General features: G+C 39.3%; 1 long non-coding RNA gene across 1 annotated transcript in view; it reads right to left on the bottom strand.

Moving 5' to 3' along the window:
• LOC146810878 (uncharacterized) overlaps nucleotides 1-17,725 on the bottom strand; it is a 44,584-nt gene that overhangs the window by 18,237 nt on the left and 8,622 nt on the right. The window contains exon 2 of the long non-coding RNA XR_014965750.1: nucleotides 7,010-7,157. This is a non-coding gene — a long non-coding RNA (uncharacterized LOC146810878). The remainder of the gene's footprint in view (nucleotides 1-7,009; nucleotides 7,158-17,725) is intronic.

Genomic DNA, 17,725 nt, shown 5'->3' with positions numbered 1-17,725 from the left:
GCAAATGCTTGTTTTTACTGGAAAGACTGATTTTCCCATACATTGTCCACAAAAAGCACCAGTCAATAACAAACATAGATTTCTCTATTCTTGTCCAGCTACTACTTACCTCATGCAGGTCAATCCGTGAACGATGGAAACACAAGAATGTGGTGGTGGGTGATAATGATGGACAACCATAGTTGTTTTGTCAGACCAGGTAGTGAGGTTGCTGTGTGAAATGGCATAAAAGTGCCCACAGTAGGAAATCTGAGATCGGAGAGTTGGGCAAGATAGACCTAGGTAGAGCAGGAGACCAGAGAGGGAGAGGGGGTGGGGGTGAAGAAAAGGAAGGGATGATGTAGAAATGGTAGTATTTTCAAGTATAGCACCACTCTCAAATGTGCCTGTTCTGTTCTACTGGAGTGATGCTAAATTTTATTTTTCGTGTATACTGCAAAGTGTGCTGGGATGCTCCTGGCACTGACCACAGTGCTAAAAAGTGTAAACCCTCCCCAATGTAAAAATACCTATACTAGTGCTAACAGAATGCGGTACTGTCAGGCAAGAAGTAAGGCAACATGTTGGTCAAAGCGTGGGTCTAAAAATTACAGCAACCCTAATACTGAATAGGGTTACAGTAAACATATTACCTTAAAAGGTAGCCATTGTTGCATGAAATACATAACAGCAATAATTTAAAAAAATACAAAGTGACAGAAGTATCACATTAAATGTTTGTCATCTATACTATGCTCAATGTGAGTATTGTCACAAAAGAATATACCAGGCCTTTAAGAAGTGGTACTGCCACATTCATCTCTTAGTCGACAAACTGAAAATTGCCAGGACAGCCGTAATAAAAGTGTAGTAACACAAATGTTGAAAGGCGCCTGTTCTGACTTCTTCAAGAATAATAACTACAGTGCTGACGGTTCTATGTAAATTCAGCTGAGACAATTCACAGAGGCACTGCTCAGTGTTGTGAAACTCCACAGTGGATTTATCCAAATTTTATTTTTAATTTTTACAATCATTGTCCTTTGACATAGGGAAGTGCCCTACTAATCATCTCCTTCCCATGCAGTGTTTGTACAAGTTGCTTCTGGTTATATAATTCCTTTCAGTGGCCAGCCCTCCTTTCTCTGAGTAATATTTCATGCCTGTAGTTGGGGCTTAGCTGGCTTCTGGATTTTGCTTCCATTGAAGCCACCAGCGCCTACTATGCTGCTCTGTGCGTCCCATGAGTGCTGAGAAATGGTAGCACAGGTCTATTAAAATTTTAAATAAAAATGAAGTGTCCCCCCTCACTACCCATCCACACACACACCTTAATGTGGCACTACTTTCTCTTTTAAAGTACTGCAATCTTGGAGCTGTAAAAAAACAGAGTTTCCTAGTACAGGGACAGCAATGTTATTGCTGAAAAGTACCATTACTGTCTCCTTTTGCAGCATTTTGACTAAAGTACTGAAATTTGCTTCATGAAATGTATTGCAGCTCTGCTGAATATTAAGAATACTGTCCAAATAATAGTGCAGCTGCCATAGTGAAGATACCAAGTAACAATATTCAATAGTATAGCAACTACAAGATATCATTGTTTCCTTTCTGAGGTAAGGAAGTATTATTGCTAAAAAAAGTACCAGTTCTCTCTCTTTAATAGTTTAGTGACCCTATAGTACCTAAGATTGCAGGTGGTGCCTAAGGAAATGTATTACAACTAAGGCTCCCTGTTTTCCGTTTTTACTGATTTTTACAGATACATACAGACAAAAAAAAACATATTTTTTGTATGTGTTTATTTTTAAATGAGGATAAAAATGTAAATTGGATTTTTTTAGAGTGATTCTAAAGGCTGTCAGTCATGACTGCTTTGCCAATAGTTCTGCGGATTGACAGGTAAGGGTTAAAAAAATAAGGGATTTCTTGTAAAGAGACTTAAACAACAGTAGATATGCACACCCTTGATACAAACATTTTCAAGTTTTCATACATGTGCATTGATTTATCATCTGTGGTGTTCACATCATTAACAACTATCAGGCATTCAAGCAAGAATACACATTTATCGGGTGCATAAATGTGGAAATATACTAGTTTCACCTTAATGTTTTCACAAAACCCAAAATAAATATGGATTAATTCAGATAACTTTAGCAAATAATAAATATGGATATATAAAGACGGAAATGTCCAAAAAATAAATACCATAAAACCGGAAGCCCTAATTACAACACTGGTAACAATTGTCAATCCTGTTCAACTATTTATATACCAGCCTTGAAGAAAATGTGCATGACGATTCACTAACAAATGTAAAGTAAACCTAGAGCAGGTGCAGTCCCATAGAACATATTCAACCCTGAAATAAAGTGCAAGTTTGGATCGCTTAAAAGAAATACTATCCATGCTAGAAAAGTGATAATACTGTACTATTGGAAGTACAGCAGTTCTTTTGCTAAACATGAATACGGTCTTTTTACAAAAAAGTCTTGAAGATGAGAAGATAGAATAACTTTAAAAAAAGACAAGCCTTGGGTAAGGGTAAACGTCTAGGCTTGAAGATGGCTGCACTTTTACAAACTCTAAGGGAAGAGTACAGCAATGTACAGAACTCTCCAACTTTGTTCAAAAAAAGTTTTATTAAGATCAGAAATGCTCAAATATTACATCATAAGATATATGGCACGTTAAGTAATGTCAATAACATAAGCTATAATATGAAACATCAAAGATTAAGAGTATAAAAAATAGCAAAAGCTGGCAAATAGCATGAAATAAAGCAGTACAAGGGGATATGAAATATACAATATAATCAATAGCAAAGTTGAAAAAAGAAGAAGAACGAGAAAGAAATACCTTGTTTAGAACGAACAGGAAATCATGGAGGTTTAGAAACTTCTTGCTGTATCGGGGTTAAGGACAGAGAAGTACAAGCACTCAAGTCAAAAAATAATGTAACTGGGCTCCACAATTCTCTTCGTTTAGCAGCTAAAGTTAAGGGATATACAAAAGTTGTGTCTAGTCTATGATTGTAGCAAACAGCGTACCACCAAGCCTTATAAGATAATTTGGTGAAATCCTTCCAGTTTTTGGTGATTTGTTGAAATGCCACAGCTAATAGTAAATCAATTATCCTAACGTTACAAGTGCAGTGCTCCCAGATGGGTGATAGACTCCATAAAAAAATATGAGAAAGAGAGAAGGGGTGTGTGGAGGAAAAGATCTTATTAATTTGAGACCAAACCTGCTTCCAGAAGTGAAGAACAAGATGACAGACAAAAAGCATGTGGAAAAGGTCTGCACCTGGTAAAGAGCATGACCAACATTTGTCAGAGGTATCTGGGAAGTGAGTACTGAGAGTGAGTGGTGTAAACAATAAACGATTATAGATAAAAAATAGTGTTTGAGTAGTGTTGGCTGCTCTGGAGGATCTACGAATTTTTAACCACAATTTATCCCATAATGCAAATAGGCCATGAAGTTTCAAAATCCTTTTCCCAATAATCCTCTGTACTGGATTTAATGCGGGGATAAGACGAAATGTGAAGGAAAGCATATATCTTAGAAGCTTTAGAATGTGTAAGGAGTAAGGAATTCAGCGAGGGCGTATCGGATGAGGTGGGAATTGATGAGGGAGGTGTAGCAAGATGGACCTCATAAGCATGCTGTACTGCGTGTGTCAACAATAAATATTTGGTTCAAAAAGCGAGAGGAAGATTGAAATAGTCGGCAACTAAATCAAAAGGAAGAATCTGAGCATGATGGAACAATTGCCTCACCCAAATAAGACCACGTGTTCTCCAAGATTTCCAAAAAATTGGCTTATTATTGATTAAAATGGACGTATTATGCCAAATAGGTTGATCAAAAAAGGTTGAAGTAGGTAAAGGCAAATTTTTGGATGTGTATTTAAGAATGGGAGTTGAAATAGACTGTGGTCTACGAGAGAACAAAAGATATTCTTTGAAAGAAAAGGGAAAAATGAAAGACTGTTCTAAGGTCAACCAGAGAGGAGATGTTGAAGAGATGTCTTCAGTCCAGTGAGAAACTTGATGCAACAGGAAGGATTTATGATACAAGGAAAAGTTTGGAAAATTCACCCCACCCTCCTTCTTAGAACGCATTAACTTAGATAAAGACATACGAGATTGTTTATGCCCCCACAAAAAGGAAGAGAGAATAGAATTAATCTTCTTGAAATATTTTGAGGGAATAGCAAGTGGTATGTTGGATATTGTGAACAAAACAATGGGAGAGAGCATCATTTTGATTGTGTCTAATCGTCCCCACCATGACAAGTAGAGAGGATGCCATTTGTTAGTAAGAGTAGTCAATTTTTGTATACATTCTTCTATAGATTTAGTGATCGTACCCGATAGAGAGGAATGAAAATGAAGGCCCAGATATTTAATAAAGTTAGGGCTCCAAGTAAAACCTGAGGTAGAGAAGTCATCCTTGAAAGTCACTTTAGTGAGTGGTAAGATTTCACGCTTGTCTTTATTTAGTTTGTAGCCCGATACCTGAGCAAAAGAACGAACTTCATCTAAGAATGCTGGAAGGAAGGTGACTGGGTGAGAAATAAATAGTAAGACATCGTCAGCATAAGCTGCCATTTTAATGTTAGAATCATAAAAATTAAAACCATGTATACTGTCATTTTGACGAATTCGCAAAAGGAAGGGTTCCAGGGCAAGGTTAAACAAGAAAGGCGAGAGTAGACAACCCTGTCTTACCCCTCTTCCCAATGAAAAATAAGAAGATAAGCCTCCATTTGCCGAGATAGCAGCTCTAGGACAGGAATAAAGAAAGGAAATCAGGGAAGAAAGTTTTGGTCCAAAACCAAACCACTTCAGAGTTTTAAACAAATAAGGCCATTCAACTCGGTCAAAAGCTTTTTCCCTATCCAAAGCTATGGCTGCAAGTGAGTGAGGGTGATGAGAAGTTTTAGAAAGAATATCAAAAAATAATCTGGTGTTATCCGATAACAGTCTGCCTTTAACAAAGCCAGACTGTTCTTTCCCTAAGAGCTCGGGTAGGAAGGACTCTAAACGTAATGCCAATGCTTTAGAAAAAATTTTGTAATCAATGTTCACAAGAGAAATAGGACGGTAATTTTTACAATATTGTGGATCCTTACCCGGTTTCGGGATAATACAAATAAGGGCATCGGAGAAAGATAAAGAAGCAGAACCAGTTTGAAGCAAGTTAGAAAGGAGCAAATGCAATTTGGGGATTAGCAGATTGGAAAAACAAGAGAAGAATTCAACAGTAAAACCATCAGGCCCCGGAGCTTTGTCATGCTTAAGAGTGCGGAGAGCCTGAAGGAGATCCCTGTGAGAAAGATCAGATTCTAAAGAAGAGAGGTCTGGAGGAGTATCAAAAGGACAAGAAATGGTAGAAAGAAATTGGGAAATGGATTGTTCAGATGAAGATGCTTCGGAAGAATACAAGGATTGATAAAAAAATAGGAATTCTTGTAAGATGTCTTCACTTTTGTGTTTCAGCAAGCTGTCCCGACCATAGACAGATTCGATGTTGACTTTGTTATGTCTGACCTTTAGATAATTAGCCAACAACTTACCAGCCTTATTCTGTCCCCCGTAGAACTTGGCGCTGGACTTTAAGAGAAAATTAGAGGCGTTGAATGTGGAATCTTGATTAAATTTAAGTTTGGCCGAAATGAGGTCGTTTAAACAATCTTTTGATTTAGAGGTATAATATAAGTGCTCTAAATGTTTGATTCTGGAGAGCATAGCATTGGTGTCGTGTTGGGCTTTCTTCCGTTTATGTGATACATAATTGATGATGAAATCCCTGGCTGACGCTTTAAAAGCATCCCAGACTACAGGAAATGAAACTTCTCCGGTGTTATTAAGCAAAAAATATTCATGAAAAAAGGATGTGAAGGAGGAAACAAATTGTGCATCAAGAAGGAGAGCGTTATTAAAACGCCATTTTTTAAAGGAAACAGGCTTCTGCAATACATCTAATGTGATAGAAACTGGAGCGTGATCCGATATTAAAATGGAGCCAATGTCAGAGGAAATAAGGGACTGAGTAAGGCGGTGTGAGAGAAAAAAGTAATCTAGTCGAGATTGAGTATGATGAGGGGGTGAGAAGAAAGTGTATTCTCGTGAGGTGGGATTGCAGAGTCTCCAGGCATCAGTAAGTTTGAATTGTGCAATGAGTTGAGTGAAAAAAAATTGTGATTTATGAGGGATGTAAGCATTAGTTGAGTGCCTATCCAAAAAGGGGTCAAAGACTTAATTGCAATCACCTACTAAAATAAAATTATCAACATAGTGTTGAGTGATTAACGGAGCTAAAGAGGTCCAAAAAGAGGCGTCCCCACATGTGGGGGCATACACATGTAAAATGGAAGTAGGAACAGTATCAAAAATAAAATTAACTAACACCCATCTACCTGTAACATCAGCAACATGCGTTACTGACTGGATTGGAAGGGATTTTTTAAATAAAATCAAAACGCCATTACGTTTACCATCCCCTGGAGAAAAGTATACATCACCCACCCAACCCCTTTTTAATTTGGCAGATTCAGCTTCCGATAAATGTGATTCCTGTAGACATGCTATATCTGCATTGAGTTTGGCCAGATGGGATAGTACTCTCTGTCTTTTGATTGGCGAATGTAAACCTCTAACATTCCAAGAAAGTATTTTCAGAGGCATAAAACAATATTAGAAAGACATATCAATATAACAGCATATGAAGAAGCATAAAAATAAGCCAAAAAAAAGATATTAAAAGCATACATATATGTTAAGAAGATACAGCAAAGATAAAGGAGAATAGTGCCAAAATGAACCATGAAGTGAAAACCAGTTACATGATAAAGAAAAAGAAGAAAAGTAAGAGCAAGGAACAGTAGTGTAAACAAGAGTAAGAGCGATAAAAAATGAAAAGACTGGAATAAGAAGAAAGAAAGAACTAAAGAGCATAAAGAAGAAAAAAGAAGACATGAAAGAATGAGAGAACAAAAGAGGAAGAACAATAAACTTACATGATGTCGAGAACAAACAAAAGGAGAGGAGGGTGGAGGCCACATGGAGCAATGACGAGTCATAAGCTCCCAAGGGAAGGCAGGGAAGGAGGACAACCGCAACGAACTCCAGGGTCATTAAGGTGAAGGGTGACATGAAGGAAGAAATCTGTACGAAAGGGAAGAAAGAATTAATGTTAAAAACAAAGGACATATAAAATTAACAGAAAGACAAGCAATTGGTAAAACTATGTAAGCATAACAATCATGAAAGACTAATCAGGAACAAAGCGGACACGTATTAATACGAAACAGGTAAATGTAACCAAATATTAAGAACTGGAGGAGGCAGCAGTATCCATACTGGTAGCATTGTGAGAATACAGAAAGCTCTTCAACTTCAGCGGATCGTCATAAGTAGTAGTTTTGTTGTTAAAAGTCACCTTGAAAAGGCAGGGATGGAAAAGTCCATATCTCGCTCCCATAGATCGGAGCTGTGGTCTGAGTGAAAGGAAATCTTTACGTCGATCTGCAGTAGATTTTGCATAATCCTGTGAGAAGAAAAGCCGACTACCAGACCAGGTAAGTCGAGGAAGTGCCCTGGCAGCAGACAAAATGGAGAGCAGGTCAGTATATTCCAAAAAATAGAGTATGACACCTCGCGGCTTTCTTGCTTGAGTGGTAGAAAATCCAGTAGGAGGAGGGCCTAAACGATGAGCCCGTTGTATGTTAAGATTGGTGGTATCTGGTAGCTGGAGAATCTTCGGCAAAAAAGATTTAAAAAATGCTAAGGCGTCAGACCCTTCTGAATTTTCCGCCAGGCCATAAATGCGGAGATTATTTCTCCTACTTCTGTTTTCCAAATTTTCAATTTGTTTGTGGAGTGTAGATATTTGAACACACAATGGATCAACCCTGGCAACAGAGAAAGCAAGAGTATCTACGTGGTGTTCTGAATGGGTTACACGGCCATCAATATTTGACCACTTATCGGAAAGCATCTGAAGAGTGGATTTGGTTTCCTCAAGAGTGGTTTTAGTGTCTTTAATAAAAGGGCGTAACGCCTTGATTTCCTCCAAAAGGATGTCCATAGTTACTGAGGAAGTTTGTTTGGGAGGAGAAGGAGGGTCCTTTTTGAGTCTTTTGGTAGAAGCTTTAACGACGCCACTGGTATGCGGGGCTGCGACAGAGGAAGAGCTTTTAGCAGAAGGATCAGAGGAGTCATCCATCTCTAGACACCTATACCTAGACCCCGTCTGAAGAAGAAATTTACGAGGAGTTGGAGAAGGCTTGCGTAGCTCCTTATATAATCTGTCCATAGATGAAATAGCAAAAGCAAAGGTAATTACAACAGAAAGGATAATAATGGACAGCAACAACAAAAAATAAAGATAAAAATAAATAAAAAAATGATATTGGCACCCAAAACTGTGAAGAAGTCAATGCTGTATTAATATAGTTGAAAAAAAAACCAGGACTAAATAACCTGTAATCGAAGCAGAAAACAGCATGGAGCAAAATTAGAAACCCTGTCACACTGAGAAGCTGCGAAGAATAGGGCACAGTCAGGAGTATCAGCAAAATAACTGTCGCAGTTGCATAAAATGACTCCACAAATATTTATGACAAAAATGAAAACATGTCACATTAGAGTGAGACGCGTGATGCGGTCCATATCTGATGAAGTGGAGAAAAAAAAAGTATCCTCAGAAAAATGCCCACACATGTTGTAACAACATTAGGAAGAAAAAGGGGTGATCCATAAAGAACAGGAACTCCAAGTTGCATAAAATACGCTCTAAAAAGAGCTAAAACTTCACCCAAAAGTGAGGAGGGCACATCTAGGCGGGCATCAGGCTACAAACATGAAGAATAGTGCACCAATACCTCCTTTAAGTAGGAAATGTTATGCCTGAAGCACCGTCCGCGATGAGGTACGAAGCTCCGTCAGCGCTGAGTCAAAATGGTGGCCGCTGTAAGTGAAGTCTCTTCATAGCATTCATCGAAGAAAAGCAGCAGCCACAGGCAAATGCTAGAACTCAAAATCACCCCATGCGTTCCTCAGCCGTTCTGAAGGCATAATTCATGGTTTCTTAGGGTGAGAGAGGCGTCAGGAGTTCCGTCGCGGTCTCTCTTCACCGCGCTGCCCGGGAGAGTTACGAAAACACCGCCATTGTCCGCGGGCGCTAGCCACCAACTCTCCAACTTTGGGGCTCCGTGAGGCAGAAGCATGTGATCCGAGGATAGCGGAACCAGTGGTCCACAGGAAGACTCCCCAGTTGACTACTGATTCATCCCCTGCTGGCTTTCTGGAGAGTTCACGCACACTCGTCCCCAGTCAACATGTGTTAGCCTTGTTGCAGCAGTGCTGGAGATTTAGGCATCTTGCTGACAACTCTTCTGAACTCGAGGACTAGAACTGGAGGCAGGAGGAGGAAGACGATCTACATTCCAGTGAGTGTGGTGCAACCAGAGCAGCAAGAAGATACACCATAGCCTGAGTGGGACTGTGGGGGGAGGTTACATCAGAGCGCATCAACAGCAGAGAAGTCAACCCATGGATGTGGAAGATTGGTTCAGGATTGTCCCATAACACCTACAGCAGGAAGCAGAAGTGGCACGGGTCTGAAACCCCATGCTCAAGTGATACGTTCCAAGGCTTATGATTGATGCAAGTTGCTCACATGGGGCATACTATTACATAAGGGGCCAATTTCTCACAGGAGCAAAGTAATATTTCCTAGACGGCACTACAGCTCAAAAACAAACGAATCAAAGAATATATTTCCTAAAAACTTAAAAATCAACATTTTTCATTTATTAGTCCTAAAAACAAAGACTTTTGTTCCTAAAATACTTAGAACGCCTGTAAAAGGGGTGAGAGTTTAGAGTATAGAAGTTAGGAGTATGTGAATAGGGCTGAAGGTTATAGGGTTTGGGGTATAGAATTATAAGTTTGAGGCATAGGGGTTAGGCATTGAGAGGTCAGTGGTTCACAGTATTAGCGGTTAAGAGTATAGAATTAGGGGTTTAAGGCATATGGTTTATCACATAGGTTTACGTGTTTAGGATAGAGGGTTTAGGCTATAGGGTTGTGGGTATATGGGTTAGTATTTAAGGTTCTGGGTTAAGTATACAGGGCAAAAGGTATTCAAGCTATGGCAGGTGGTTAGATGCTAGGGTTGTAGGGTTAAATATCAGGTGTGTAATATCAGGGTTTTAGATGTAGGGTTAAGGGTTTGGGGAGCAGAGTTAAGGGTTTGGGAACAGGATTAAAGTTCGAGCATGTGGGACACAGAAGATAAGGGGTTAAATGGGTATGGATTAGGGACATAAGAGTAAATCTGAGGGGTTAAGACTAAAGCAACATGGGTTAAGAGTATAGGGTAAAAGGTTAGGGAACTAGGGTTAAAAGTTCAGGACATAATGATAAGGGCTTAGGGTACAGGGATTTAGATTTGTGCATAATTTAAGATGTGTTGCTGTATCTCTATGAGAAAAAAAAACATTGTTTTCACAATAAAATTGCACGTTATTCAGAAATAACGGGACCAAAATCTGTTGACTCCAAGGATGAGGAGGCGCTGGTGAAGAGAAGGTGTTGCTACATTTCATGAATTCCTCGCAAACAAACTTTAATGTGACAAAGAGCAGGATAGAACAAGCTATAAAAGTAGTGGAGTCGAAGACAAAAGTGCTGTATACCAGAGTGATAAATATGGAGCAAAGCGTGTTTAAAAACAGGGAATCACACGGATTCTTTGGAACACATTAGCAGTTTAAAAAAGGTCGCCTTTCCTCTGTTATCTCTTCCGCCTCAACTCAATTAGCTGATGTGGAGCTACTACTGGAATGTGATGTTGGGTATGTATTAATACATCGATGCTGGTGATGTTTCTATGCAACCGATCAGTGCTTAAATTTAGGCTAAAATTTTGGTTTTAAAAACAATGAACACAACAGATATTTTACATTCTGTCAATAAAAGGATTTGTGAAAAAAGTCCAACAGCCTTTCTGAGAACTGCGTCCATGTTCAATTAACATAAAGCAACATTCTAAGAAATCATGGTATGGTCTCATTACCAAAAGCCGGTACTGTCCTACTAGAGATAAAGTAGAGCTGGGAAAAATGCCCAACAAATTTGACAACTTTAAATTAAATACTATTAGGTCTACAAAGAAAATGTAAAGATATCACCATAATTAAATAAAAATAATAAAAAATGTAACTAGTCATAGTTAAGGTAAATTTTGTTAGTTAAAATAAGTTATATTATATGTACAATAAAAAAAATACTCTACGTCATTCAAAAAATTTCAAGAGCTTTCTCCTAATTTCAATTAGTCTTGGACACATAAAAGATGTGTGTTTAGATTTTCACAACTTAGGAGCAGAGCTAATAAAGCCTGTTTTCATAAGGAATATCCGTAAGAGCTACAGCCAATGAAAAATAAGCATTTGTCCCAGTTTAATGTTTATTAAGCATCTTTTAGATTCAAGCACACACATTTCATCATTTTATGAAGGTATTTTATTTGTGATCCCTAACTGTCATTTTCATTACAGGAGGCAAATTAGACTTTGCTTCAACGAAATTAAAGTTGGGATTGTGGCAACTTGTGCTAATTGCATTTTGCAACTTGTTTATTAATGCAAATATTTGCTATTTCTAGATGAGCTTAAACCTTCAAGACATTTATATTGTTCCCATAAGAACACAATTTTCTGCTGCAACTAATCTTTGAAGGGATCAGTTTGGCCAATTTCTATGTGTATCAATTCTCGTGATGAGTCCCTGCTCACATGACAGAGCACATACCAAACATAAAGGAACACAGTATTCACTTTGTACATACTAAATTGTCTTGTTTTATGCAGATAATCTGAACTGATGATGAAACTTATATCTGCATTGTCATTTTCCAAAGTTGATTTACTGGACACTCCCAAAAAAGCTCTCATAAATTACAAAGCATTCTTTATTCCTTAAAACATTAAAACTGAGCAATTCGATCCACATATTTATCAAAGACTTTTATCATAAAATGCTCTGTGATACTGTTTTATTCCTGCCATCCTCTCACAAACTTTTTTTTAATGTTCGATGGTGTTTCTTTCGGGGCAATTTAGAATTGAACCACACCAGAAGTCAGGAGTACTGGCTATATTTTCCAAAAACGTTGTTCCTACAAACCAAATATGTTTTAACTTGTTATGCTTTTTTGAAAATGTTAGTGCTCTAGTTCTCTGGTCATACAATTATAAGTTATTATTGGCCCACTACATACTCTTCTAAAGAAATAAAAAAATTGAGGTCAAAACAGAGTTGGTCAGATATAACTGGTATTTTTTAAATTGCTGCGCTCCTTTTACTGAGAAACAGTGACATGCCAGCTGTGCATAAGATAAATAGAAGTGGTGACAAGAATAAAAATTAAAGGCTCTTTTTCAATTATCGTTGTTGGGGCCTTTGGGGTTGGTAGACAATTCAAACAAACACAAACATTGGTGTGTTACCTTCAGAGAAATGTTTTACTTAATCAGCAAGTCAGCAGGTTAGTACCAGAGACCCAATGAGTTCTCTGTGTGCTGCTAGTTGTTTGTTACCTAAATTCAAGGCAATTCCAAGAATTGGACGAGGATGGCTCACTCACGTAATGTGACATGCTTCATCATTTGCCACCTAGTCCCACCCTGGTAAGATGTTCCTACCAAGGCGGACTCGACCTCAGAATGGGGCTTGTCTGAGGGAGTTCTTAGATATTTCTTCTCTCAGGACAATGGTTTAGGTCCAGTTTATGACTTTAGAAAACCATGGGATAATCCACTAAAGTATCTTTTAATTTGGTGGTATCCCTGGTTGATTAAAAGATTACCAAGGAGTAAATACACGAGGCATACTTGAGTGTAATGACCTGCATGCGTCACTGTACAAATAATTATGCCAACACGTTTCTGCCTCTAATCAGCCAGGGGTCAAAGACATTCGTCAGGGCCGTGTCTATACCCCCTAAACTGCAATTAGTAAGTGCAGGGTGGGCTTAAATATAAACAGAGGACATACCACTCAACTGGTATCATAATTAGTGATAACCTAGAACTAATTATCTAGGTGCTTCATGGTCTGTTCGGGGTTGGGTCTCTCCTGTAGTCACAATCTAGATCTAATTAGCTAGGTGCTTCATCATCTGTTCGGGGTGGGTCTCTCCTGTAGTCACACTTTCATCAAGGTCGAGAACCCACTTGTCACCTAACTTGCCCCATCGAACAGCCGTCTGCTAGTCAATTAACAGCAGATATATAGCTCAGCTTTGCAGACAGTACAATTGGAGCCATTCAAAAAGTGTTTTTACTGAGTGACTGCACTTAATGTTGTTGTATTAATTAGCACTTGTACAACGCATAATCTGGCATTGGAGGGGCCTCTATGGTTGTCCGTGGTATGACTTGCCAAGTTTCCATCTCAAACTGGAGTCAGATTCAGTTTTATGTAGCCCAACTAGATGCATATATATGCTGTTTTGTTTTTATACATGAAGCTCTCTCTAATGCATTATGTTAAAACAACTCAACCTGAAAGTTGTCTTGATGTGATTCTAAGAAACTGTAGTTTTTAAGAAAAGGAATGTCTGACAGTATTTGGGAATGGCAGAACTCTTGGAGACAGGAGTTCCAGAAAATGGATATAAACGTAGTGCGAATGATGGTCGTTTTAGTTTTTTGCTTCTGTTAATAAAGGAGTCGGATGCCGGATTCTTAAGGCCCTTAAAGTTAGGCAGCCAATTTTAAATTGGATTATTTCTGTCACTGGAAACCAAAGAAGATACTTTTTGTTGCAAAAATATGTTCTCCATGCCTGAGACCTAGCATCAAGTAGACTGCTACGTCCCACATCATCTGGAGTCTTTGTATCTGGAACAATGGAAAACCAGATTATGGTGCATTGCAATAATCAAGCCATAAATTGATACAAGTCCACACCACCAAGGCACTATGCAATGTAGGTAACAAGAAGCGGCAACAGCTTAGTTTTCTTTGTTGCTGGAAACAGTTGACAACAACAGCACTGTTTTTAGACTTACAGGAAGCTCCAAGTCAAAATAGACATCAGGTTGTCTTCTACTTTTGCTGGAAGTGGTATATGTTGGCAGCGTAGCGAAGCAATGATAGCTCTCCCTTTGGTAAATTCCATTTTAAAAACGATTTATTTTTAGACAATTTTCGGCTGTCCAGTGTTTGCTTTTACTAAGAACTATATACAATGCTGTACCTGTTGAAGGGACCTTTCATATTTTAATGTTTACTGGTATTTTATCCACACAGGAATGAGACATGATGGATTGGTTTTGCTAGATGTTAAAAAGGGGTCCCGAAAGAAGGCAAAGAGTGCAAGCATCCTATAACTTGACAGAGCTTTTATATGTAGCAGTCTTCTTTCCATGATTCAGGGACTTGGTGGGAAGGGGGGGGTAATTTAATATAACCCAGTCTCACCATCACTGGCAAGCTACCTTACCGTCAGAAAGATGCTGAAACGTGACAAATTTATGGAAGCATTTGTGTGAATATTGAACATGTTTGGACTATAATTGAGCAAAGACAAGGCCGTCTGACTCACACCACAGATATTATACAGAAACAATGGTCCATTACATAATAGATAAATAGAACAGATCAACACAATGATATAATAAAGACTGTGTTATTGAATTCCTTATGGAAGAATAAATACTTTTATTTACATCATAAAAACACAGGAAAAACAAAATGAAAGTGGGATAGTGTCAACAAGCAGAATTAAACGAGCTCAGGCATAAACAATTAAGGCCAAGGTATAATTAACGGTTAGGCCACAAACATAGTAAGAGCTCCATTGCTCCAGTATACTTTAGTTATCTTGAACAGTTCCATGTCAAGGTGTTAAAGTCGACGGCATTTCGATCCCTCAAGTAATAGTGGGATCATCATCAGGACAAGTGGTGTTGCCTGAGAGAGATGCCTGCTGAAATGAGGAATAAAAAGGAAGGAAGAAGAAAAGCTGGCGAGAAAAGAGGAGGGAAGAGGGGGAGGGAAAAACAGGAGAGAGTAGGTTTATAAACCAAATTGATCGCGATAAGAATGCAGGTGAGCCCCGAGGTGCACACATGCTGGTGAGTGCCTATAGGGAAGATAATCAAATGGGATTCTGAATCCCAGGTGCTGTGAGATAATATCATTTAATAGTACTGGGGGGCGGTGATCATGCCAAGACCCTGGTAACTTGAAAAGCAACTAACCTGATCAAGCAGAATTGAGCAGATGTTAGATGGAGGGCAAGTCAAATCCACGAGGGTCCAAAGGAGAATCTATGTTTGTGGCCTAATTGTTGATTGTACCTTGGCCCTAATTGTTAATGCCTGAGCTCTTCTAATTCCGCTTATTGACACTATCCCACTTTCTTTTATTATACCTGTGTTTTTTTCCTTTTTCACACTAACTTTATTGATTTTATGATTCATGCGTTACATGCATATACATTTCTTTTACATCACTGCCATCACAATAATAATTAGGTTACATCAATTGTGTTATGCTGGGGTGTAACATATATGTATGGTTTATAACAGTTCTGAATACATAAAGATTGCTAGATGTGTGTGTGATGTGCCATCCCATGTTCGTGGAACAGAATAACATATAAACAACTCCCCCTCCCTCCCCCCGCTTAGCTCACCAACTTACACTATGCGTGAGACTTTAGTTAGTTTGATATCCAGTGGATGTCTGTACCTGAACTACTAAGTTCGGCGTCTATGTGTCTATGGCCGTGGGTGGTCTTGCTATACATGGGCTGATCTGTTCTTTGGTAAAGACGTTTCATTAATGCCAAGTGGGTGCGCTGGTTCTAGGAAATGTGGTGTGTTTTTCAGGGACCACCCTAAGGTGCTAGGGGGGTGGCGGGTAGTGTATAGAGAGTTATTGTGCTGTAAGTTCAATGGTTTTGAAGGTTTCTAACAGCGCGTCTCAGTCCATTGAGCTTGGTGTTTTTCGCCGACCGCTATATTCCTCTCTACGTATTACCGCGCTTTCTGCCATTCCCCAGTGGGTGACCTTTTCCTGCTAGTTTCATATGGCGAGGCTGATTTCCATCTCCTGGTTATGGACAGTTTTGCAATAAGCAGGGCTAAATCTGCAAATCTCATCTGCACTTTCTGGTTCTTGGGTCGACGGTATAAGGCCACTACGCAGCTTTCAGCTGTGTTCTAATGTGTACCTCCCATCATAGCTCTAAGTGCATCGGAAACCTGTGCCCAAAAGGTAGAAAGGTGTGGAAATGTCCACAGCGAATATGTCTCATTACATCGTGGTGCATTACATCGCGTGCTTTTACAACACGGTTGTTACAATGACCACATTGTTAGTATGCAATGCATTTACATCGCAAGTCACTACAACGACTTACACTAGGCACGCTGGATTTAGGAACAGTATTAATTACTATTCCTACTCGAGTTTGCGCAACAGTAGGGAAAGTGTCGGAATTCATTTCCAATACCTCAGCGCCCACTAGTGAAAGTCGTTGTAATGACTTGCGATGTAAATGCATCGTGTACTAACAACGCGGTCGTTGTAACGACCGCGTTGTAATGGTGGCGCGATATAATGACAGCGTTGCAAACGCTGTTTCCCGTCCACAGCATGTGCATCAGAGTAGCATCTGGGAATTGGCTTCTTGGGCATTTTTTCTGAGTCTCTGTGTACATTTTGCTTATTCAGTGTGGAGTTAGGTAAGCTCAGTGTACTATCATATATTGTATAAATGTAAATCTGGCATATTACGTGACATTTTTGGGGGGTATTCCAATAGAGGTTCCCATTTTTTATCTAGCAGCTCCCTTCCTAAGTCTCGTCCCCATTTTTCCCTTAACTGTGTAAGAGACGATGCGGCATGCATGCAGATGCCTCTGTAGAGCCATTGAATCAGAGGACGGCGGTTACCCATTAGATATAGGGAATGTACGAATTCATGTGTGGGGGACCAGTGCTTTTTAACGAACCTGGTAATATTTGCATGTAAAAGGAATATGGAACCTGGGAGTCCCTGTTCATGTACAAAGTCCTCGTGATTTAGCAGCATTCCGTTGCCAAACAGTGTCCCTATTGTTGTCACCCCCTCTGGTTCCCACATGTATATGTGACGTTTTGTTAATAACCCAGTAGGGGTGGGGAGGTCCAGTAGTGGGATGGTTGAGGCATAGGCGACAGCTCGCTTTGTGTATTGTAGAGCTTTTCTCCAATATGTGAGGGCTATTTTTAGTAACAGTGGAGCTGCTGGTGAAGTCTTACTCTGGGGTAACAGTAATGTATGTAGTGATCCTTGGGATAGGGTATTTGGCGCATTTCCTATTTCATGTAAGTTGCGTCCAGCTAGCCAATATGCCAGTCATTGTAGTTGGCTTGCGAAGCAGTATGCTCGGAGGTCAGGAGCTCCCATGCTGCCCTTATCAGTCTGCAGCTGTAGCTTAGAGAGACCCACCCTTCTGCGGCCAGTTCCCCACATTAACTTAGATAGAAGCGTGTTTAGGACTGTAAAAAACTGAGCAGGGATCACTATTGGATAATATAGTATTCGTGGGAGCATGACCATTTTGGAGATTGATATTTGTCCTGCTATTGATAAGGAAAGTCCAGAAGGCTATTTGAGTGCGGATATTGCTTTTTGGAGTTTACCCTCCAATAGATCCTGTGGTGTCC

This window comes from Triturus cristatus, chromosome 7 (genome assembly GCF_964204655.1).
Source record: "Triturus cristatus chromosome 7, aTriCri1.1, whole genome shotgun sequence".
Lineage (NCBI taxonomy): Eukaryota > Metazoa > Chordata > Amphibia > Caudata > Salamandridae > Triturus > Triturus cristatus.
Note: the sequence above shows the minus strand (reverse complement) of the source record. Positions and strands in the feature narration are given on the sequence as shown.